We start from the raw sequence: 26562 nt of genomic DNA on the forward strand, positions 1-26562 counted from the left end.
ATTGTTAGTTGGAATCATTCTTGTGGATCTCTGGACATTTCCCTAGTGCCAGATTTTTCTTTAAACCTATAATAGCTCCCTCTATTATAATGTCTCTTTTCTTGGTCTCCTCTATTTTTCCCTGGACTCACCTTTCCTATTCCCTCAAGTCCTCTTTTCCCATCCTCTTCTCCCCTTCTCTTTCTCCTAGCTCCTACTCCCCTCCTTCTGTGTTCCCAATTTGCTCAGGAGAACTTGCCACTTTCCCATTCTCCAGGGGACCATGTATGTCACAAGCAAGTCTCCAAAACAAAAAATGATCCCATTAAAATGTGGGGTACAAAACTAAATAGAGAATTCTCAATAGAGAAATCTAAAATGGCTGATAGACACTTAAGAAATTCATCAACATCATTTGTCATCAAGGGAATGCAAATCAAAACAACTCTGAGATACCATCTTACTCCTGTCACAATGGGTAAACACAAAAACAATGACAGTTTATGCTGGAGAGGTGGAGGAAGGGGAACATTCCTCCACTGATGGTGGGAGTGCCAACTATTACAGCCTCTTTGGAAATACATATGGTGGTTCCTCAGGAAAATGGGAATCAGTCTACCACAAGATTCAGCAATTCCACTCTTAGGCATATACTCAAAAGATGCACATTCATACAACAAGGACATCTGTTCCACTATGTTCATAGCAGCATTATTTGTAATAGCTAGAACCTGGAAGCAACCTAGATGCCCCTCAACTGAAGAACGGATAGAGAATATGTGGCACATTTACACAATGGAGTACTACTTAGCAGGGGAAAAAATGGAATCTTGAAATTCACAGACAAATGGATGGCACTAGAATAAACCATCCTGAGTGAGATAACCCAGTCACAAAAGACAAACATGGTATGTACTCTCATATATGGACTTTAGACATAGATCTAGGGAGTGCCAGCCTACAATCCCACTTCCAGAGAGTCTGGGAAACCAGGAGGACTCTAAGAGAGGTATGCATGGTACCCCAGAGAAGGGGAATAGCACAGGATCTCCTGAGGGGACTGGAAGCATGGGCAGAAAGGAGAGGGACCTTGGGAAAAGTAAAGAGAAGAGAATGGGAGAGGAGGACATAGGGTAGCAGGAAGGTTGAGTTAGGGGGAAGAATAGAGGAGAGCAGCATGAGAGATACCACAATAGAGAGAATCATTAAAGTTTTGAGGAGAGACCTGGCACTAGTGAGATTTCTAGAGATCTACAAGGGTGACACCAACTGGCAATCTGAGCAATAGTGGAGAGGCTAACTTAAAGGTCCTTCCCTGATAATGAGATTGACGACTACCTTATATGCTATCCTAGAGCCTTCATCTAGTGGGTGAGAGAAGCAGAGGCAGACACCACAGCTAAACACTAAACTGAACTCCTGGAAATCAGTTGCAGAGAGAGAGGAGTCATGAGCAAAGGGGTCAAGACCAGGCTGGTGAAACCCACAGAAGCAGCTGAATTGAACATAGGGGAGTTCTTGGACCCCAGACTGATGGCTGAGAGGCCAGCATGGGACTAATGCAGACCCCCTAAACATGGGTGTCAGTGGGGAGGCCATGGCAATATTTGAGGCATCCGGTAATAGGTTAGTATTTATCCCTGGCATCCAAATGGACTTTGGGAGTCCATTCCACATGCAGGGATGCTCTCTCAGCCTGAATACATGGGGGAGGGCCTGGGCCCTGCCCTAGATGATATGACAGACTTTGGAGATAACCCATGAAGGGCTTCACCCTCCCTGTAGATTATAGTGGGGATTGGGTGGGGGTTGTGCGAGTTGATGTGGGGCAGAGGAGGAGGGGTGAGGAGGGAACTGGAATTGACATGTGAAGCAAGCTTGTTTCTAATTTAAAAATAAGTAAATAAATAAATAAATAAAAGAAAAATATGGTATTCACTCACTCATATATGGATTTCAGTCACAGAGGAAAGAATTATCAGCCTACAACCCATACTTCCAGAAAAACTAAGATACAAGGAGGACCTTAAGAGAGACACTCAATTGCAACATTTGGATAGCTCTAATTATCCACTCCCTCTGGCTTTTCTCACCTTTACAATGATTTGACTTTCTCCTGTGGCTTTAATGCTATTATCCCATGTACTAATTGAGAAGAGTGACTTATTCCTTACATGTTATTGGTCCTCACATTGAGGACAAGTAGGCTTCTGTTGGGTTTTCCTGTAAGTACACATTTAAGAAATAGCCAAAAATATGATGGATTATTATCCACCTATTATTGTTGATGACTGAATAAATTAGTTTTTTAAAAATAATTTCCTATTGTTTAAGATGTTTTATCTATGCTACTTTATTATGGTTATTAAAGCCATCTAATATATATTTTGGTACTGAGAATGGTACTGGAGGAAGAGAGTTTCAAGGATAAGCTTTCTGATTGGTTCAGTAGTTTATGAATCTGGCCTTTTAACCTGGTTACTAATGACAATTTCTAGAAGTAAAGAGAAGTATAATAGTCCATGATTTTCTTTGGATAATCAAACAGTTATAAGTAAGGAGCTCAGTGACCATGTATATCTTGAACATTGCTGGTGAACTAATGAGTATGACAAATATAATGCGTATGACTAGTTGCTTCTAATGTGTGTGGACAAAAATGGTGAAAAAGGATTAGTTCTTTGATTTGGATTCCAAGGCCAAATGCCTGAAACTGTCTCCACGTGCCCTGAAAGAGTTCTTAATTTCCTATAGCTTAAGGGCTAAGATCACCAAAATTCTTATTCAGCATCCTATGTCATGATATTGTAGGTAACAATTCAAGATGAACTACCATCCAAGCAGTATAACTGCTACTAGAGGGAGAGCACTGCTTGGGAAATAATGGAATCTTATTTGTTGGAATGAAGCTATGTGGGAAGCCCATAAAGAATCTCAGGGTGTAATGCACTGAAATTCTAAAGAGTCTTCTTTGTTGGTGGAAGCCTCTCTATCTTCAGAGAAAGTGCCCCCCTCACACTCAAGCCATAGCAAATTCCTCACCCCTAGTGTTATGCAGTCTTTCTGCTCATCTTTTAGAAAATATGTCTTGCGTGGATTAAGGACACTGCAAAAACCCTTGGCCAACAGATGCCATGCAAAACAATGCTTAGTCTCCTCAGGACCCACCCCCTTTTCCTGTTTGTTTCTAGACCTATATATAACTAGACATAATTCTCAGCAGTCTCTTAAGGTTAGGTACAAATTGTAATTCCTGAGAAGGGGCACTGTCCCTCAAAACAACTACATAACTTGAGTTTTGTAGTCTCTACAAACAGAAATCTAGAAACATAGGAATGGAGAGTAAAGGTGCAGGATAATGGTAGAAGGAATATATAATTGGATTTAGGCTAAATTTAATGGCATGGCTAATTAACCAGAAACTATTAATTGCTACAGTTTGGGGGGTATTTTCATTTGAATAACTTTGAATTTTGTTCTTCAGATTCACTATGATCTGTCTTGGAGCAAAATTTAGTAGTTACGTTGGTGGGCTGAAAGGTGGCCTACAGTGAATAGGATAGAAAAGCAGTTCGGGAATTGGGAAGAGGAAGGAGTAACAGGTAAGGCATAATAACCAAAGAGAAGAAGCCATGAAAAAACTCACTACTTTATAAAGTAAAAATTACTATAAAAGAGCTTGAACAGAGGTGCCCTGCATAGATGGAAAACTTGAATCTCAGAAATCATAAATGATTATTTGAAAATCCCAGTATTAATTGTGGGCAATCTCCATTGGAACTGTCAATAATGAAGGGCCCAGAAGCTTCCTCAAATGGTATTGCCTGTCTGCCATGGCTCTTGCTTGTTAAAATTAGTTTTAACTGCTGTATAAAATATGATATATTTGTGTCTTTAAACCATGTTTGATTTACTTTATAAATAACTACAATATAATGAAATAGGAAACTGAACTTACTGCAAAGTTATCTTTAGCAATATTTAGAGAAAACTGTTACTAATAAGGCAAAATTCCTTTTTCAAAAGTCAGTCAAACATTCAGTAATCTTGTAAATGTGACTATATTTCCCACCTTTCAGTCATAATATTTAATTATGAGGTAGTTTACCAATGATCCTTTACTACCTTTAACTCTTTAGAGTTAGAGGGATAATAGTAACCCCCTTTTTCCAATTAAAATAAAGGGAGCATATAAGCATAGTATATTAAGAACTTGTGAAAGGGCATTTGAATAAATAATGTGATTTTAAAAAAATACCACAATGGCAATGTGAATTAAACTAGATAAATTATCAACATGAAATTTAGACTGCAGAATAGCTGTGAAATGTGAGTTCATCAACATTCTGACTCACAATGCACCAAGTAGGTTCACATCCTTGTGAATTGTCAGGACACACATTGGATTCAAACTTCACAGTTGAAAGGTCATGGCTTAGCTCATAAAGCAGACAAGTAAATTCACTAGAAGCATCTATTATCCTCCATGGATTCTCTGTTATCTTCCCAACTTTGCTATTTCTTTGTAGCTACATTTTCTCTACATAAGGTAACAACCACAAGCCTCACTGACCACTCCCACAGAGCTTCACTGTGCTCCAACTATCTTCCTCTGTTATTCAACAAATCAAGGGAGAATTGATAATAGAAGCCACTTTCAATGGAGAGGGAAACAGGGTGAAGTATACTGCTATGGTTGATAATGATCACCAACTTGAAGAAATCTAGAATAACCTAGAAGCCTCCACAAACACCTAGGAGGTCTTCTATAGAGTGATTTAGCTTGGCTATGCCAATAAGGAATTACCTTGATTACGTTAATTGACGTGAGAACACCCACTCTAAAAGTGTCCTTCCTACTTGATGGTACAAACAGACAAAAGCTAGCAGAATACCAGCATCTATCACTTTCTGCTTCCTGACCGTAAATGCAATGTGATCAACCACCCTAAAGTCCTACTGTCACAACGTCCAAAGGTAATATCAAACTGTGAGCCAGCCTGAACGCTTCTTTCCCACTAGGTTTCTTTGTCAAGTATCTTGTTATGGCATTAAGACGAGTTACTACACATCTGCAAAGCAATGGCCATAAGCCCTCTCGTCTCCTTCCCTCTGTGACACGTGTGGTGGGGAATTCCAATCATATGGGTATTTTCTCTCCAGGTGTTGACAGGGCATCTGGGAAGTGCCCTTAAAGAGTCACAGAAGGCAAAACTAGGAAGATCTACAATCCCATCGTCTATGGAGGTTGAGGCAGGAGGATTTTATGTTCCGGGTGAAGTTAAGATACAGTGGGGTCAAAGCTAATCTGTGCAAATGAGAACTCACCCCCTAATGAAACGTAAGACACTAAAAGATTGGTGAGTACATCTCAGTGGTGAGTGCTTGACTGACATGTGTGAGGACCTGAGTTCAGTCTCCAGGACTGTGAAAAATAGAGGTCTAAGGCTGAGTAAAAACAAAACAAAATACCCCCCTGGAAGTCTTAAGTACACCATCAATACATAACACTATGAAACTGAATGAATCCATAATTAATTATCATTTTATACCCAGAGATAACATTCTGAAGTAAAAATCGCAACTGAGGCAATATTTCAGTCTGTTGTCCTTTTTTCTAGCATCTCTTCTGTCACTGACAACCCTTCCCCTCCCACAGCAACACTTTCAGTTAAGAGTCTCAGGCAGTTTCTGATGCCTTCCTTTCTTCTTCTGCCCAAGGGTCCCCTTGGAAATGGAAAAGAAGAGGGGAGAAGATGTAGGGGGAACTAGGCCCTGCAGGCAGCACTTTATACTTCTCTTGTAGGATTGCTGATGAGAAGGGGAGTGTATATGGCCCTCCTGTGAGCCTGGGGCACAGTCTTGAGAAAAGCAGCAAAGTCTTTTGAATGCTTGGTGACACCAAAATGAAGATTTGTGAGATATAGCTGATTATCTTGATAGAAAGGAAATATTGAGTGTTAATTTGTTCCTATTAGTGTTCCTCAATTAAATGCTAGACCAAAATTAATTCCATTAAGGTAGATTTCTTTCAGGTTTTCGCATGCCTACAGTAACTTAAATAATCTGAAGATGTAAACTTCCATATCCTACCTAACTAAATCAGGGACGTAAGCAGTCTTCGTGGTTCTAGACCCCTGCAAGCCACAGTCACACTATGAGGAATGGAGCATGAAGTTAAGCAATGGAGTCTAGATTGCCTATCCATATAATTAAGAGGTATTCATTTCTATCTTACTTCTACACAGTTTAAAGAATAGTTTACATTTATCTGTCTTCCATGATGTTCTCACATTATTCTAAATTCTTTCCTTAAATGATTCATCTTTGTTACTATTAGCTACCTATGGCATCATTATTTTATACTGTATATCAATCTGTTCTCATCTGTTCTCAGTTTGAATTTCTGTAACATTGCTTTCCTCCCATTTATGTTAAAGTAGTAACAATCCCTTAATACAGGGAACTTGATATGCTAATTTCTCTGTTTTCCAAACTTTTGTTCTTTCTAGGTTTTCATGACAATTGGGGAGGGGGTGTATGGATTAGCTGATGAAAATTTTCAGTATGTTGTTGTGCTGGGCTTTGTTTTAAAACAGGCGAGGCTTTTTGTAATGACCAAATTTATAAAGCATCATTTTTCTATTCACATATTTGATACATTTTCTTAGATGGTGTAGTTTTTTTAGAGTATCTGGAGTAGTCATTATGACTTTCATATATGTGCTTTGATCACATCTTGATTAAATACACAGATGTGTCTTATTTTTCTTTCACAGTGTAAATATTTTATTATTTAAATTAGAAACATGCCTGCTTCAAATGTCAATCCCAGCTTCCTCTCCCTGCACACACCCCCACTCCGACCCAGGTTTCATGGATCCCTCAGTTTTAAAACAGTGCATCGTTTATCATCAAAGTTCAAGGTTAATATGTCATAAAATTGGCCGGGCACTGGTGGCACACGCCTTTAATCCCAGCACTCAGGAGGCAGAGGCAGGAGGATTGGTCTGAGTTTAATTACAGAAAGTGGGTCAAAGTCATCTATAATTAGCATGCCTATTATTTTATAAGCTTTTCAATAAGTGTCATTCTATTTAACAGGTTCTAAGTAAGAATTCCCAGGAACCATCCTTAATACTTTTCACTAAGCCCCTGCTACACTAAGCATACTACTGGACATGTTCCAAAGTTTTATCTCAATACCATTCACAAATCTCCGTTACCTCATCTTCCCTCCATCACCCAAGAAATTTCTTTTACTTTGTCCTTTGAATGACTCTAATGACTAACTTTTCTAGTCTGCTAAAGCCAGAAGTGTGATTAAATACTAACACCCTTGTAACTGCATCATAACTACGTTAATGTCATGAGTATTACAAACCTGGGCTCCTTCAATTGGGGATGGATTTCTATAAAATTAATGATTCCTATAAATTTCTGTTTACTCCTGCAATCCCCATCTCCATCACTCAAACAATGTTACTCATCTACCTCCTCTATCTTTATCTCCACATCTCCTATATCTTTATAAACCCAACCCCGTTATCCCCATCTCTCCCCCCATCTATCCCCAACTTCCAGCCCTTTCTATCCCCACCTCCCAGCCCTTTCTATCCCCATCTCCCAGCCTTCTCTACCTGCATCTGCTAGCCCACACTTTCTCTCTGTTGCCATCATTGAGCAACCGTCCACAGTGAACCTCACCTCAGATCCAAGGCAGTGATGTCAGCCAACCAGGAATGTAAACTTGGTACCCAAGATCTAAAAGGAACCTTTTCTCCTTTAATGTGATTTGATCCAATATCTCAGAGACTCTCAGATATGGGTTCCTTCCACTTCTGGCATTGTGCTCCAGAGGAAATAGATTAAGACCTACCTGTATCACTGAAATCATTGAAGACTACTGAATGTGGACATGTAGAAGCAATGGGAATCTACTGACATGAACTACACTTATGATGTTGCCACCATACTAAGTTTGTACATTTTAAATTGGAAAATTTGCAGATGCACCAAAATTACTCAACTAACAATTTTGCAGTCCATCAAAAGTCATTACTGTGTTACTCCCTCCATGTTTTATTGCTGTGAAAACACAGCATGACTATAGAAAAAACATTTAACTGGGGTCCTCCTTACAGTTTCACAGGGTGACTCCGTTAACATCATTCCGGGGAGCATAGTGGCAGGTAGGCATAGCACTGGAGCAATAGCTGAGTGTTTAAATCCTTATCTAAAGACAGGAGGCAGATAAGAAAGCAAGACTTGGCCTGGAGTAAGATTTGAAATCTCAAACCCACCTTTCCTCTAATAGAAGGAGTGACCAGTCTCCTCCAAAAGGCCAAACATCCTAATCTTTCCCAAGCAGCCCATGAACTTGAAAACAAACATTCAAACATATGAGCCTATGGGTGATTTTATATTCAAACCATCACAGTTACCTAGACCAATAGCATTTCTGTTTTTTATGAATGCATACACCTTTATTTTATTAAAGGAACATAAATTATAGAAGAAACGTAAATGCAAATTTAAGAGAAAGCTGAAATAAAATGTATTCATAAAATGTGCATTTTAAAAGCATATATGTGTGTCTGTGATTGTGCGTCTGTTGTTGCTGTAAGGAAGTCTAGTGAATGGAAAGATTTAAGGACATCAACACTTTCCGTCACAGATTAACTATGCTGCCTTAGTATGTGTGTATCTCTCCCCTAAATCTGTTTTTTACCAAATAACTTTAGTGACGATGTGGTTAGTGATTTCCAAGAAAATTAAATAAGGTAATAAATGTGAAAATATATTTCATATCTCAATTGGCATGCAAACTAGAGATTTTCAAACTATCATTGTTTATTATTATCATAAGGCAATGCTTGACAAGGTAAGTATGAGTTTCAATTCTGATGACTGTTTATCACCATATCTCTACAACACTTTTCAGAGATTGTCAATCTCCTTAGTAAGCAGCAGACATGTGCTTTGCCTTTTCAAAGAGAAATGCTGACACTGTATTGTCTAGAATTGTAGTCATATAAGTTAGAGCTGAAGCGAGCTATATGTTGTAGTTTTCTTCTTTGTCACCTTCTAAACCTGAGAGTAAAGGGAAAACACAATGGGAGTTTTTCTGCTGGTTTTTCCTTTCATAGTTTTGGGTTAATTAACACTGAGTCCCTGAGATTATATAACAATTTTGTGCAGCAAATTTGGTGAAAGAGAGCAAACCATGTTTTACTTCTCTGCCAATGCTTAGGTAGGTACATTTGGAAAGAAATAAAGCCAAACAAATCTGTCAAATCACTGGTGTGCTATCAAGTGTTGTTACTCCTTGAATGAATTTCTTTCTCAGGCCCTTCTTACAGACTATAGACATCAAAAGAATTCCTACTGCAGTTTTCTCATTTCTACTCCAAGAAAAGTGTGCCATAGGTCATACCCTGAGTTCAACCAGCAGTGTTGCAATCACAAGTTAATGCTCACTGTTTCCCCTCCATGTGACCCCTGCTGACCCAGTCACATGACTGAGCTTCCCCTATAATATTTCATTCTTATTACAGCAGATTTTTCTGTACCTGAAAATGCATACTTCCTTTGTTTAGGGAGGCTCCACTACCCACTACTGCCCTAACACAAAGAATATAATCCACAGAGTTTAGCCCACATTTTAAACTCCTAATAATTAACACTCAGAAAACCCTCTGCTTTTTAAAATACATCAAAAGAGCAGTATTTTGTAATATGTCAAGACAGCTCTTCAATTCACCTACACAAATAAGAAAATTGTCATCCATTGCTCTAAGCAATAAAATGAGTAAAAAGGTCAAGAATTTACAGTGACATGACTCCCAACGTTCAACTCTCTTGACAATGTCTAATAACATAATAAGATACATATATATGAATATATATGCATATATATTTATCTAAATGCTTTCTAAGCCCTTCATGGGAATATTTAAAGAGGATAATAAGTGCCAGTGTAGACAATTTGATGTAGCAGTGTAGACAATGTGGTGTTTTATCAATGTCAGCGTAACTAGGTTGGGACTCACCTAGCACACACACTTCTGAGCATGACTGTAAGAATATCTTCAGGTGTAACTGAGAAGGGAAGATCTACTCTGAAAATCACAGACTTCCACCCACATGCCATAGCTTAGACTCAATAAAAGTGTGGAATGGCAGAAGCCACGAGAGCCCCCAGCATCCATCTCTTTTTCTTTGCTTCCTCTTTGCTGACACGTTTTCATTCCTGTCATCATGCCTGTATATCACATTTTCATCTCAACTTTCTTATTATTTACCTAATGTTTATATTTATAATCCATTTCTTTTTCTCATTCTAAGAAAAGATCTTTTATTGTTTATTTCATATTTCTTTTTATATTTTTTATTACTTTAATTTTAAATAGGTTGCTTCAAATGTCAATCCCAGTTCCCTCTCCCTCCCCTCCTCCCATACCTCCCCCCATCCTCCCCCAGTCTCCCACATTATCACAACTTCCTTTCACATAGAGGATATCTAGAGTCTGTCATTTCACTCAGGGCAGGGTCCAGGCACTCCCCTGAGAGTCCAGGCAGAGAAAGCATCCCTGTTTGTGTTATGGACACATGCAGGCCTCCCAGCTGTCACTCTGGGGTGCCAGAGCTCCCCCTTGTTCAGATCAGCTGTCTCTGCTGGTTTTGCCAGCCCATTCTTTGCCAATTTTCTCATCGCTCCTCTCTCTCTCTGTCACTGGGTTCCATGGGTTCAGTTCAGTGTTTAACTGTGGGTGTTTACCTCTGCTTCCATCAGTCACTGGATGAAGGTTCTAGGATGGCTATAGACATCAAGTTCATTATGTCATCAAGCCATGACACAGTAATGGCTTCTTTTCTTTTTTAAATTTAAATTTAAATTTAAATTAGAAACAAGGTTGCTTCACAGGTCAAATCCAGGTCCCACTCCCTTTCCCTCCCTTCCTCTCACGCCCTACCTCCAACCCCTCCAATATCTCCTCATTTCCCCAGGGAGGATGAGGCACTCCATGGGGGTGTCCATAGTCTGTCATTTCGCCTACGGAAGGGCCTAGACCCTCCTCAAGAGTCCAGGATGAGAGTACATCTCTCATTGTTGGATGGGTACCCAATGTCCATTGGCTTCATTTTCTTTTAATCAGTACAAAAGAGTTGAGAAGACATATCTTCTGGCACGGCCTAGAGGATTTCTGTCCTGGGTGTGAATAGAGCCTCCACTTGCTCTAACACTTTTTGATACCTAGTTCTTTGACAGTTTCATGCCTGTGTGTATAATTTGTCTGTTTGCTCATTTCCTTCCTCCGCCTCTTCTGCCACCTATCAAACAACTCCCAACTTCTCTCCTTTTTAGACTCATGACTTTGGTATTTGTTGTGTATATCACTTGACTTACTCAGGCCATCTGTTGGATCAGTTTGAAATGTCTTTCTCTCCATACAGAGAAGAGACCATTTTGCATATCAAGCCCATCCTCTTATAGGGTGAATGACAGAGGTCTTCTCAGAGATTGCCTTATTCCCCACTTTCCCTGTCACCCAATGTGATACCATCATTTCTTCTCTGGATCCTTGAGATCAGCTAAGCCTCTTGAGACTCTCTCTCACAATAGAAACATTTCATTCAGATGTGAAGCAAACCCATTTTAAAGACAATTTATTCAACAATAGCAATATGATTACACAACTGCTTTCGATTCGAAGAAAACTGCTAAGGTAATGCTCTAGTAATGTCTCCATGGCGAATAACTAAAGTGATGTGGGGAATTCTGAAATAAAAGGAGTAATGAGGAAAAAAACAGGAAAAAGAAGTGACGCTGCCATTTCACACTCTTTTCAGGGTAACAGGCTAACTGTCAGTGTGCTCAGACTCAACAAACAATTCTAGAAACCTGGATTTAAACCCAGAAACTCACTTCTAGGTGAAAGGAAAGAACACATAGTTGTCCTGTGACCACCGCAGCACATACATCATGGACACATACATACAGTAATTTTTTAAAAAAGAAAATAGTGAAAAAGAGGTACAGATATATAAATTAACATGCAATGAAAGAAATAGTTAAATTTTGATAATTCTTATTATTTAATCCTTTTGTTTTCAGTTTGGTTTGGTTTGAATTTCGTTAGACAGGGTGTCCCTATGCAATCGTCTGGCTGTCCCAGAACTCACTTTGTGGATCCAGTTAGTCTTGAACTTACAGAGATCTACATGCACATGCCTCCTGAGTGCTGGGATTTAAGGTGTGCCTCACCTCAATCAGTTTACCTGTTATTTAAATGACAACAACTTCTCAGTTTGCACCTTAAAGCTTTGCTTACAGTTGTGACAGCTGACACCATTAATATCATCTTTGCAAGTGAACTAAAGAAGTGTTTAGCTAAACTGTTTTTCTATCAGATGTCAGTAGTAGAAATATATTTTTTATCTTGTTTAAATTTACACTTAAATATATTCTACAGCGTCAACCCTGAATATGAAGGGCACATGTTTAATAGTCTAAATAACATAATTATTCCTTGCACAAGTTTGCTAAAACATAATGAAGAAAACTACTGACCAAGAAGGCACTGCCTAGGGGCACAGGACATCTTATTGCCCTAGTTTATTTACATTTAGGAAATTGTACTAATAAGTGGTTTATGAGAAAAGATACATAAAAGTAGCATATACAAACAAATGTTAAGTAAATAAATAAATAGGACTCAATGGAAATCACATGCTATCTGTATTTGGGTTTGAATGAGTTATAATAATTAATATTATTCAGTAATGATATTATTTTCCATTCCATTCACAAGGAGAGCAAAAGTTGAGATGATTTCCTGGAATAAAATACTAAAGATGAAGCTGTCTTGATAGACTTCCTTTTTTTCTCCCTCATCCAATTTCATGACCAGAAGCACCCATCATATCACTTTAACAGAGGAAGGTAGACTTTAAAACTCTGGACATGAGGAATAATTGAATAGGAAGATGAATGCTGTCATTGTGAAACCTGTCCTCTAATCTCAATGTGGACTCGATTCTCACAATGTGGTGATCTTTTATATCATATAAAAGGATTCTTGTTTAATTCATCAGCATTCTGCATCAGTGCTTGTGTAATAGGCATTGGTAGCCATAATATTCTGTTTTCAATGCTATTTCTACATGTAAATAATGTGGGTTATAGATGGTGGATCATGCAGTGAATATTATGATCATCTTTAAAAGATAGTTCTGAACATTTAATAAATTGATTACTAATTTTAAGCTTCCCATAGCCATGTATGGAAATTCGAGTACCAAACCATCTCTGTTATGATCATATTAGGGTTATACCTATAGCCATTCTTGCACAGTTGTATTGCTACAGCACTGAAATTCTTACTTATCAGAGATTAATAACGTCAAGCTTTTTAATATATCATTGATTTCTTAATGGAAGTGCTCTTTTACAGTGCTTCTTTCAATGGGATTTTCACACACACACAAACACACACTTTATCATTTTATGAGTTCACAGCAACCACCCATGGATATAAAACTGCTTTTAATAATCCCTTGCAAAGTCTAAGCCCATCTTACATATTGCTTTGTCATTTTCCATCCAGCTCAGGACTCAGTATTCTTAAGAAAATGCAGACGTTGGCAGGAAGACAAACAAATTAGTCACAATGGCTTGGACTCTCCCAGAAAGTCTGACATTGTTACCACAATGGGATCAAATCTAATTTGGCCTACAAAGTGACCAGTACAGAAGAAAATGCACAACTTTCTCAAGCTTGACATGTCTGTTTCATTTATTTATTTAGATGGCTGGATGGTTGTTCATGGTGTCACTCACTCAGTAATAAAACCTTGTTGACTCCATGGGCTCTACCTGAGAAACAACATACATGGACCCTCTACAGTTCTAACAAGAGATGTGTGTGCCCATGTTCTCTGCTTTTCCTCTATGTAGAGATAGAGATTCAGGTTTTCGCTTTGAAGAAGGAAGACATTGGAGGGGTGAGAGAGGCAGACTTCCATATCTTACATTTTTCCCTCACCACGCATGTCTGTGTAAGACTTCAGGATTTCATAAGGAAAGCCAGGAAGCTACTTATATTTTCTTTCTGCCAAAACTCATTCGATGGAGTGAACGTGGAAGGAAATAAATGATGGATGAGATATATATCAGGAAAATTGCATTGTTTCAAATATATTATCTTTATGAAATGTGCAGCATAATATACAAGTTTAATTTTATTTTTACATTTGTTTAATATTCTTTAATAACATGGAGGATAATACAACAAAATGTTTTTTTTTGTTTTCTGAGATTTATGATACCTCAGTATATTTTATTTTTTATTTTACGTAAGATTTTTTATTAGAATTAGGAACATGGATGCTTCAAATGTCAATCCAGGCTCCCCCTTTCTCCGTCCACCAACCCCACCCCCACCCCCCAATCCCAGCCCAAACCCCACATCATTCCCCAGGGAGGGTGAGGCCCTCCTTGTGGGGATCTCCAGAGTCTGTCATTTCATCCAGGGCAGGACCTAGGACCTTCCCCATGTGTCCAGGCTTAGAGAGCATCCCAAAGTTCATTTGTATGCTATGCTGAACACTAGTGTACTACCCAATGCCCCAGAGATTTCTGAGGCATCCTCACTGACACTACATTCACTGAGTCTGGGGTTCAAGAGCTCCCCCTTGTCCGGTCAGCTGCCTTTGTGGGTTTCACCAGCATGGTCTTGACCACCTTTTTTTTAACAACCATATTTTTATTTTTCTCCCTCACCCTCTTTTATGAATTAACTAATTTATATTTTACATACCCAGACAGTTCTCCCTCCATCCCCACCATCTCTACCTTCTACCCACCTCACCTTCCATATGCTACTCAGAGAGGATAAGGCCTCCCATAGGTAGTCAAAAAAGTCTGCCCCATAACCATGGTGAGGCAGGACTAAGACCATCCCCCGCATCTAAGCTGAGCAAGGTGTCTCTTCATAGGAAGTGGACTCCATAAAGGAAGTTCATACACTAGGGATAGATCTTGATCTACCTGCCAATAGCCCTACAAACTGTCCAAGTCATCCATTGTCACCTGCATTCACTGGGCTTAGTTTGGTCCTATGCAAGTTCCCCAGTTGTCAGTCCAGAGGCAATGAGCTCCTACTAGCTCAGCTCAGCTATTTTTTTGATTTTCCCCATTATGGTCTTGATCCTTTTGCTCATATCATTGCTCTTCTGTCTCTTCCACTGGACTCCAGGAGCTCAGCCCAGTGCTTGACTATAGATCTCTGTGCTTGTTTAAGTCAATTACTGGATGAAGGTTCTATGCTCACAATTATGGTAGTCCTCAATTTGATTATCCTTGTGTATTCCTGGTAATTTCCATTGTGCCCCATTTCTTCTTAATCTGATAATGGTCCTCTCTATCAAAATATGTCTTTCCTTTCTCTCCCTCTCTGTTCTTCCCCCAACTCAATCAGCCCATTCCTTCATGTTCTACTACTGTCTCTTCTCCTCTCCTTCATTCTCCATTCCACCATCCCTACCAAGCTCCCAATTTTCTCAGGGGATCTTGTCTATATCCACTTCCTAGGGTGATCCATGTATGTCCATCTTTGAGTCTCCTTTGTTACCTAGCATCTCTGGGGTTGTGGACAGTATTCTGGTTAAACTTTGCTTTATGTCTAATATCTACTTATGAGTGAGTACATACCATATTTGTCTTTCTGGGTATTGGTTACCTCTCTTGGGATTTTTCTTCTAATTTTGTGCATTTGCCTACAAATTTCAAGATTTTTACTGCTGAGTAGTACTCCATTGTGTATATGTACCACATTTTTTGATCCATTCTTCAGCTGAGGGACATCTAGGTTGTATGCAGTTTCTGGCTATTATGAATTTTGCAGCTGTGAACACAGCTGAACAAATGTCCTTGCGGTAAGGGTGTGCATCCTTTGGTTATGTGTCCAAGAGTGGTATTGCTGGGTCATGAGGTAGATTGATTCCCAATTTTCTGAGAAACAACCACTCCCACAAGCAATGGAGGAGTATTCCCTTTACTCTACACCCTATTTATCTGTCATCTGTGCTTTTAATCTTAACTATTCTGATACTTCTACGATGGCATCTCTGAGTTGTTTTTATTTGCATCTGTCTGATGGCTAAGGATGTTTAACAATTGTTAAGTGTCTTTCAGCCATTTGAGTTTCTCCTGTTTAGAATTCTATAAGCTAGATATTTTAATTGAATGATCTTGAGCAAGATGCCTAAATATTTTTAGCCTAATCTTTCTGGTTTGAGAACACACACTAGTAATATTTCATCATCCTTATTATTAGTGAAAGGTATGTCATATCTTTATAAACATCACTGTTTATGTTTTATATAAATACATCTGGCATTATTATTCAAATAATTTAAAAATACCTAAGAAGAATTTACACAATTTACCACAGTTATCTTCAAACTCAGTCAGCTATTACCATTATATTTGCAAAGGTAAGACTCATTATGTTACTAATAATTTCAGAAAACATTTTTGGAGCTTTCAAGACAAGATTTCTCTGTGTAGCTTTTGTAGACCAGGCTAGTCTTGAACTCACAGAGATTCACCTGCCTCTGCATCCCAAGTGCTGGGACTAAAGGTGTTCACTACCATTGCCTGGCTCAGGAAACTTCTTAACAGTAACTAATTCTAAAAGATCTTCAAACAGGTCTGTAGGAGTAAATATAGCAAAACTGCAGTCTGATTGACATCACTAAGGAAGAAGGAACAGATCAGGCAGATGCTCACCAGGAATCTTTGTTCCCTGCTTGGCAACTCCATGCAGGTCATAGATGAAGCAACCTCCTTTAGCTTCCCAAAGCTCCCTGCTGGTACAAAATCCCCATTCTCCTGTTTCGTGTCATGGGATCATGGAGATAAAATTTCTCTCAGGGACCCTACCTTAGCTGAGTTCTTTGGTCTTTGTATTTCAGATGTCAGAGGAGACACGCACAGGGATCCATGAGCAGGTATGGGAAGACTCAAACAATTTCTGAATTCTTTCTCTTAAGTCACCCATTATGGAATGTGAGTTCTGAGGGAGAGACAATTTATCTATGCATCATTGTTAATATTGCAGAGGAGGAAACATTTATGTTGATGCAAGGAGACTAATTACATGTTGAACCTACACAAGTGTGAGTTTTACATTATTAGTAATAATGTGAAGCATGTTGAATGGATAAATAGTAAACTTCTTAAAGATCATGTGTTCACAGCAAATAATGCTATCAGTAGAGATAATAATGCCTTTTAATTTGAAGCTTAAAAGGAACATTAAGTATTATTACTTAATAGCCAGTTTGTAATAAGCCTGAGCTATTGGCACAGTATTCATAATTAATATAAAGTCTCTGTCAGTTATTTGGAAACTGGCAGGAAAGAAAGAAAAGTCTGACTACATTTTCATTATTGTTTTCTTCTTTTACTAACTATATTTTGCAAGTATTAAACATTTCACACATATATATCAAGTAATCACTATAAATGTACTCTCTAGTATGCACAGTGATTCATCTTTTGCCTATATTTATATACATTAATCTCAGGTTAGCATGAAAATGGCATAGTAATTGAGACAGCTTATTTTGTTTTCTGACAATGCTAGGGGCTGGAAGTTCATAGCTAGGGAATTACATGATGGGCTCTGGGTCAATCTATCTCACTACTGTTCCTATAGCTATGTTCTTACTCATTACACATATACTTCTATTGGAATTTGCTTGTGAAAAGTCAGGCAGAGGTCTCTCTCCTTCTCTCTGTCTCTGTGTGTGTGTCTCTCTCTCTGTCTTTCTCTCCCTTTCCCCCCTCTGTGTGTGTGGGGGGAGGTGTGTGTGTGTGTGTGTGCTTGATTTAATTGATTTTCTGGAACAGGGTTTCATGTGACTGTGGATCCCACAGACCTTGAACTCCTGAAGCTTCTGTTTGGACTTTCTTAGTAGTGTGTTTGAAGTTTTGTGACTTGCGGCTTATGAAAAGTCAATTTAACCTTAAGTTCCTTGTGAAATGCAAATATACACATTAAGTTACAATGGAGGCAGAGTTTTACGCATATGAATATACAGTGTAACAGTTCAATCTATAGACCCATATATTATGTTTATAAAAGTTCATTTATTATCTATAATTTGTAATTAGTATTAGCTATTATCTCTCTACCATTTTTCACCTGAATATTATATCATAACAGAGTGTCATCTAAATGTTCCAGTTTCCATAAAAACATTTAAATGTAAATAGTAGTCAATTAATTTATGCCATTAGTATATATTTTGTTGTAAAACTTTGCAGCTTCATTTTATGCATTTATAAAGGTTATCAATGTACAGTTAATATTTAGATGTGTTAGGTAGGCTAAAAATTATTCTATGATATATTACTGTGGTAAGGACAGAAAGTAAAAATAATTGAGGTTAGAGAGGAAAAAGATATTTGAACCAGATATCAGGATAAGGATGAACCACCAACTGAAATGAGACTATAGTAGAAAGTGGAATGAAAGAGATGATCCAAGATTAAATAGTCCTTCTTTTGTTCCTTACTTCCTTCCTCCCTCCCTCCTTCCCTCTTTCCCTGTCTCTGTCTCTCTCTGGGTCTCTGTCTCTCTGTCTCTCTCTGTCTCTGTCTCTCTCTGTCTCTCTGTCTCTGTCTCTCTGTCTCTGTCTCTGTCTCTGTCTCTGTCTCTGTCTCTCTCTCTCTCTCTCTCTCTCTCTCTCTCTCTCTCTCTCTCTCTCTCTCTCTCTCTCTCGGCAAAGTCTCATGTAGCCCAGACTGGCCTCCTGGCCTCCAACTTGTTATATAGTGAAAGCTGACCTTGAGCTCCTGGCCCTTATCTCTTCTTTCCAAGAGCTAGGATGACAAACACATACACCCAAACAGAACTCTTAGGTAATGTTCTGGAAGGAGTAAACTAATTTATGTAAGTTTTCTTATTATTAATTTATATTTTCCCTCAATATATGTTTTTATTTAAATTAGAAACATGCATGCTTCACATGTCAATCCCAGCTCCCTCTCCCAATCTTCCTCCCTTGTACCTCCACCAGTCACCCCTCCATTTCCCAGCCCAATCCCCACATCATTCCCCAGGGAGGGTGAGGCCCTCCTTGGGGGAATATCCAGAGTCTGTCATTTCATCCAGGGCAGGACCTAGGCCCTTTCACATGTGTCCAGGATGAGAGAGCATCCCTTCATGTGGAATGGGCTCCCAAAATTCATTAGTATCCCATGGTGAACACTGATCTACTACCCAAGGCCCCAGAGATATCTGAGGCCTCCTCACTGACATTGCATTCATGGAATCTGAATCAAGTCCCCTGTTGGCCGAAAAAGGGAGAGCTCTTGAACCACAGACTGATGGCTGAGATGCCAACAGGGGACTGATCCAGACTCCACGAAATTATACTTGTTTTAAAGAAGAAGTTACTTATATCATCACCTTGTATTTACCTATGTGTATTAAAATATAACACCATATATAAAGTCAATGATCAGATTTACTTTTGAAGCTATATAATAACATGTTCTCTGTGGTCAGGCCTCAGAAATACTATGTGGCTACTTCTATCTAGCTATTATCTCTGTCATTGTCCATCTTAATATAACAACAAGGGTGTCATCTATACTTCCAGTTTCCAGAGAAATTGTTTAAATGTAAATAGCATTTACATTTAATAGGAAAATATAAGAATCATTTTTTGAGATTTTATGTGATATATATATAGACACACACTATGTGCAGGCATAATTGTTTTCCAGATACTGGCTATTGGACCCAGGAAATCTAGCAGAATGTGCAAACAATTCCCAGGGGAGACACTACATTTTATATGACTTAAGATTAACAGATTCTAAATTTCCAGTACAAAAGTTGTAGGGAACCAAGTAAATCAGTAAGGATAACCAAAAGCTTAGATGCTTCTATAGGAATCCCAGTCAAACTCTGAATTTAGATGGTGAACAGCTGTGATGAGTTCTCAAATTCCCACAAAAAGCTAGTTTTCTTATCTTGAGCTTACAGTATAATCTGCTGAATGAAAATACCATTTCTGTTAAATGTTCTTATTTTTACTTGCCTTGGCTTTACAAATGGAATAGGAAGAATAATGACGTTATACAGTCACTAGTAATCTATTAACACAAGAGAGTGTCTGTGTCCCATTGCATTTTAGGTTGCAGGCAGAATTAAGGTTGCTGATATCTGATATAAAGCTACAGAAGTATGGTGGTTTGAAAATATATGCTCCTCAGAAGGAGTGGCACTGTTAGGTGGTATGACTTTGTTGGGGGAAGGTATGGCCTTGTTGGAGGAAATGTGTTTCTGTGGGGGTGGGCTTTGAGGTCACCTATGCTCAAACTGCACATAGTGAGACATTCATTTCCTTTTTCCTGTGGATCAAGATGTAGGATTCCCAGCTTCTTCTCGAGCAACCTGCTATGTCCTCCGTGATGATAATAGACTAAACCTCTGAAACTGTGAGAAACCCCAGTTAAATGTTTTCCTTTATAAGAGTTGCCATGGCCATAGTGTCTCATCATAAAAGTAGAAAACCTAACCAAACATAGGAGATAATCCTTCAAAAGCAATCTTCCAAAACTCTCAATGAACAACAACAAAAAAGGAGTTAGAACAATATGTGAGTGTTGAGGAAGGTACAGAGTCAGCATGAATGGTTTGAGATGGAAGTTGTGGGCCTCTAGACTTCTGTAAGAAGCCGGAGGTGGAATCCCAATTAAGAATCAAAACAGGAACAGTTACTGCAGTACTTTTAGTCCACTGAGACATGCATTGGACTCCTGACCTACAAACAAAAGGATGATGATTTATATTGTTTAAGCTACTAAATTTGTAATAGAAATAAGGATAGTTTTCCTAGTAATATTCTCATACTGCCCTTCTCTCTTAAATTTTCATTGTATGAAATCTTCACTTCTCGCTAAGAAGGGAAATCTTCAGTTAATATTTATTCTTTGCAACTGATCATCAGATAATGGACACCAAAATTATATTAATTTTATACATCAGGAAATGAAAACATTATGAGTTTATAAAATGAACAATCAGACAAATTAGCATCATTTAATTGAAAACTTCAACAACTGAGCAAAAGTGTGACTAAGAGTCAGATGTTCACACAGATCTTCTTCATTGTGAACAAAAATGTTTACAGAAAAACCTAAAGTGACCCCAGGAAATACCATGGTTGGTTAGAGTACTGAAGTTACCTTAAGATTCTCAGCTTCTTGCTGCAAATATGTGTTCTTAAATAATGATGTAGTTTGTCCATTTCCCTAGTGTTAGAATTTGTTCTATAAGGATTTGTAGTAGAAATGCAGGGTTCCAACAATATTCTAATAGAATTAAGATATTGAGCTGTGATAAATAAGTAATACTATTCAAGGGAAATTAAAATCAACTGGAATTAATGTGTGAGAAATGTATTGTTACCTGATCTACCCTGTTTTCTTTGTCTCCCAAGTAGGAAGAAAGGCCATGTTCAAAGTCAGGATTTGTGACATTCTGTGCAAATTAGAGGCCTCAACTCTCCTTGAATAGCTCTGAGCTTATTGATGCTTGGGCCATCTTGTTCTTAAGATACTCACCTGTCTCTCCTACTTGTGAGAATTAACAAGGACTTGAGCAGAATCCCTAGCTGAAGAATTTTTCTTGCACAAGGAGTAATGGAGTACTAGAATTGACAGTATTCCTAGATGTGCAGTGAAGCCATCCAGAGGACAGAGCAGTTTGTACCTTATGCTCCAAGCCTGGTTGCTGTTATGCAAACTACTCAATCTACCAGTCATGCAAGCTGCATTAATCTCACTGCCAGCTCACCTGTGGACATAATTCAGACACTGCAGATGCTCAGAAAACTTGCCAAACCCACACTTAAAGTTTCTGTCACAGTATCAATATAACAGTCATTGCTCAAAAGGTCTCTAAGGTAAGAACATGAATATTTTCTCCCAAAAGAACTTAAATCTTTCTACTTTGAAAAATAAATGACTTCTGAATTGATTTCTGGTGATTTATCTTTGGCTGAAAATTAAGATTTTCATATTTATTGAACACAAAGTTTCAATATTCAGCTCAGTAAAATGTTTCTCTTGCATGTGCAGTTTGAATAAAAAATGTTTCATAAATCATGGAGTGATACACAGAAAGGGAGATGATACAACAATTATACTAGGTAGCAGCTAGTAAGATTTATCCAACCCTCATGAAATATGTGTCCAGGGAAAAGACAAAAAATATGCACCCTGGGTAGAGCAGTCACTCATATTTATACCACAAAGTTATGAATGGCTGTCTTCCCGCTTGTGCAAAAATATTGTTAGCAGAGTAGAAGCAGTATGGATAAGCATTCATTGATGACTGGGAAGGCAAGGAAATGAAAAGTGAAATGGATGGCTTAATTAGCATGTCTCACCTGTCCTGTAATGAAAGAAATGCAGTACATTGTTTTGATAAAAATTCCTAACATTTGTATTTGTCTCTGTTGTCCTGTCCTAGAGACTTGGAGTAAGTTTGTTCTTCAGCCCCCTGACTAAGAACCTACAGAACAGATAGCTGGTACTTCTCTCTGTTCTGTGCTAGTTGTATAGGTTAGGACTTCAGGATTTGCCAGTGGCATGGGTAAACGCCTTTAATCCAAGCATTCAGGAAGTAGACACAGGCAGATCTCTGTGAGTTTGAGACCAGCCTAGTCTACAAGAGCTAGTTTCAGGAAAGCCTCCAAAGCCAGAGATAAACCCTGTTTCACAACAAAACAAAACAAACAAAAAACATCAAAACAAAACAAAAAATCCAAACAAACAAAGAAACAAAGGACTTCAGGATTCATCTAAATCACATCTGTATGACCTAACAGGGCAATGGACAAATGGACTAAAGGATGCACTGAACACATTTACATTAAGCCTTTAGCCTCTCACTTTCTATATTCAGTTTCTAGAGGTCTAGAATTTCATATGTTCTATTTATCATCTAAGTTTACTGCTTTAATTTCCTGGACTAGACCAGCATCATCCTTGGCATGGACAATAAATACATCCTTTTTCTGACTGTATTATCCATGTTTTTATCCACATAGACTGCTTGTAGGTTCATTGGATATGAAGCATATCTGTAAACCCAACAATCCGTAGGCACAGTAAGGAGACTATGTCTCAAAACCAAGACAAATAAGGCAAATAACAAACACAAAATAGCCTTGAACACACTGTTATAACTTTAGCAAATACATGCCCTATGACTTACAATCCCCACAATTAGGCATCTGCATTATTTTTCTCCATATTAGAAAATTGAAAGACCAAAAGATGACATTATTAATGAGTTTTTCAGTAAAATAGACACCATTAAGTTGTGTCTTTGGTGAAATGTAGAACATGTTTGCTGTATTTCTAAAAACACATTATAGGGTCCACCCTGGTATCTCCAAATCTTCCATGCTTGTCTCTTCTGGACCTGCTGTATGGATCAGGTACTCTCCAGCTCTGTTTCAAAAGTAATATTTGTATCAAGTTTCTCCTTCTACGGTATCATTTTTTTCTGTTAGTGTAGTTTGTTAACTCCTCTCTTCCAGATGCCCAAGTTATCATCATTGTGCTTTATACAACATGAGTTGTTGGTTATTTTTTAAATTATCTATTTAAAATTTGATTTATACAATATATTTTGATAATTTTATTTCACCTCCCCCAACCTCTCCTGGCTCCTACTCTCCTCCCTTCCCACTTAACTTTGTCTTCTTTCTTAATGTCTCTCAACTCCAAGAAGAAACAACCCGTTAACATAAAGAAAAATATCAAAACAGATAAATGATCAGAAAAAAATGAAAAAAAGCAACAAGAAAAAAAGTACTTCACACATAACACAAAGTGACCAAAAAGATGGAATTTTTGTGTTGATTAGCTGCTCCTGGGCATAGGAAATACCTGGAGTGTGATTAATACCCCAACAACACTCTTTTGTAGAAAATTGATTTCCCCTTTCCTGATAAGTATAAATTACTAATAGGGTAAATTATACCTTTAGGGGTGGGATATTGTGTTTACTTCCCTTTATCAGTGCTGAGAGACTGGTTTGAAACTGTATAGGTCTTGTGAATGCTACCATAGTCTCAGTGAGTTCATGTGTGAATCAGTCCTGCTGTGTTTGGAATACAGTTTCCTTGGAGTCATTAACAACCTACGGCCCTTACAATCTTTCTGCCCCCTCTTCCACATAGATTCTAGAGTCCTGAAGAGAAGGGTTTGATGAAAACCTTCCATGTAGGCCAAATGTTCCAAAATCTCTCACTCTCTACCCATTGTTCAGTTGTGGTTTTCTGTTAATTACCATCAACTACAGGAAACTTGGCTGAGGAAGGATAAGCCATGCTTTTGTCTGGCTTCCAGAGTAGTGTGGCAACTGTCAGGAATTTTCATTCTAGTGTTTCTAGTCTTGCTACAGACAACATCAGGACTCACTGGGCAGAGAGACTCTATGTTGCAACTCTATCACAGCAATAGGGTAGCACAAGTCTGTTACAATTACATTTGAAAGTTAAAGCTTGAGCATAGAAATTTATTTTCCTAACCTTAGAACAACTAATACTCAGGAATTAGACAGAGAACTATGTTAGTATAGAATATCAAACTGTGTTGATAGAGAGGAAAGAAGGAGGAAAGGAAGGTTAGAGAGACAGTCAGACAGAGAAACTGACTGATGGACAGAGACTAACGGTAAAATTCCTATTTCCCTTGCTTGTTTCCCCTCCTATATTGTAATTTCCCCATATCAATGGGCATCACCCAATGCTTCACAAACACTGTACAGGAATCTAAACCGAACATTTCCAACTCACATTCTAGCCTGCTATCAACAACCACAGAACAGACAAAATAGTATACTGCAGTGCAAAGCCAAGCAGTTCTAATCTTAATGGTATTAGAACCCCTGCATCCTGAATGAGTTTGCTTTGGTGCTTCTACTTTTCATGGAAGTGTGCATGCATGTTGGGGATGGTGGACATGATTAAATCCTTTCAGGACAGTTGATTCGGGAAGGGCAGGAAACGTGTGCATTGTTATAATGTTCAGCAGTATTTAAGGCTTATCAAATCTTTCAGAGATTTCTAATGGAAGTTGAAAGTCAGTGCCCCATGACTTTGAAGTGACTGTACAGCTTCTGATGTGCCATCATCTGAAATTTTCATATAATAATCCAGAGGGAAATAAAAGGTTAGAAAATGTGCTGTGTGAGAAAGTGAAAGCTTTCTGTAAAGGCAGGGTACCAAACATTGAAAATTAGTGTTTCTTCTGCAGTATGTTAAGAGGACCTCAAAGGAGAAGCTTTCATAACTAATTTTGTTTGAGGGGGTAGTTTTTACTGTGTTTCATATTTTACCTATAAAAGACAAAAACAAAGAAAAAATAAAGAAACATCTAACATATTATGGAAAAAAACAAAATGAAAACTTTAACAGTAATGTTTCTAGCAGCATTTTACTACAGAAAAATCTGCAGGAGTATCAAAAAATACATCTTTGTTCATCTTCCATTAAGTTGTTTAGAAAGTACATGATGTTAGTCAAATACCATATTCTCCTTATACTAAGTGTCTGTTCTCTTTCTATTAAACAGAAGTCTTTTCAGGACACACTTATACAAGGATTGAAAAGTATACTATGATATTTGTCCCGTACTAAATAAAACTTTATGTGAGTGTATTCACCTCAATTTATATAAAAAACATTAGTATCCTTAATGCTTACTTACAATCATACATCACTTATTCCCGATTTAAACAGTCATTCATTATTGCACAGTGTAAACTCTTGTCAAAAATTTACTGTTTGTACTATTTTATTGGAAAACATGACTCAGCTCACATATTTCCATTAAATGACCTCCCCTTTCCCTAAGCATTTATAAATTTGATACATTTCTATTCATATAATTTTTTCTTCAATTAAACTTCTATGTATTCCCTCTTTTAGGTTGATACATCCCTCTGTACCTGTCGATTAGTCGTAATAAAGTATGTTTTACTCTGGAAATTTTCTTGTGAGTTTCTGAGTCTAAGTCCTTTGTAGACCCTTTGGTGTGTTTATCTAATGTGCACAGAATTCATAGGGATGTGGGTTCTATATTATCTTCCATACTGTGAACAATGTAACGGAAGGACAAATACGCACAGTAGGTCTCCACCACCAGAAGAGAAGGAATCAAAGAGATAGGATAGAAAGGCATCTTTATTTCCAGTTCATTTGTTTCCTCAATTATCTTCACTTTTCCTGACTTTTCTGCAGATAATAACATGATTTTAATGTAGTTTTGATTTTTTCCAAAGAAAGGAATAACATTGTCCATATCTAAATTGTTACATGCATACATGTCAAATGTAAACAAAGTGCTCGGTGTATCCTAAAATATGTACCTCATGCTGCAGTGGAAAGCTGAAGCAATCTTTCTATTCAGGTAAATAATAATTCTAGTAATTTAAGACTCTTTTATTGAGAAAAATCAATCACTCAACCCTGAAGTTGAGA

General features: G+C 38.0%; 1 long non-coding RNA gene across 4 annotated transcripts in view; it reads left to right on the forward strand.

The window, feature by feature from the left end:
- Positions 1 to 26070, forward strand: part of LOC121138138 — a 41009-nt gene extending 14939 nt beyond the window's left edge. Inside the window, exons 3-6 of one of the 4 annotated variants that reach the window (XR_005875325.1) lie at positions 3464 to 3581; positions 5143 to 6198; positions 16960 to 16995; positions 21508 to 26070. This is a non-coding gene — a long non-coding RNA (uncharacterized LOC121138138). Of the gene's footprint in view, positions 1 to 3463; positions 3582 to 5142; positions 6199 to 16959; positions 16996 to 21504 lie in introns of all 4 variants that reach the window. The other 3 variants (XR_005875323.1, XR_005875322.1, XR_005875324.1) reach the window with 3 other exon arrangements.
- The last annotated feature ends 492 nt before the right edge of the window (positions 26071 to 26562 follow it).

The sequence above is a fragment of the Mesocricetus auratus genome, unplaced genomic scaffold (genome assembly GCF_017639785.1).
Source record: "Mesocricetus auratus isolate SY011 unplaced genomic scaffold, BCM_Maur_2.0 contig_5868_pilon_obj, whole genome shotgun sequence".
Classification (NCBI taxonomy): domain Eukaryota; kingdom Metazoa; phylum Chordata; class Mammalia; order Rodentia; family Cricetidae; genus Mesocricetus; species Mesocricetus auratus.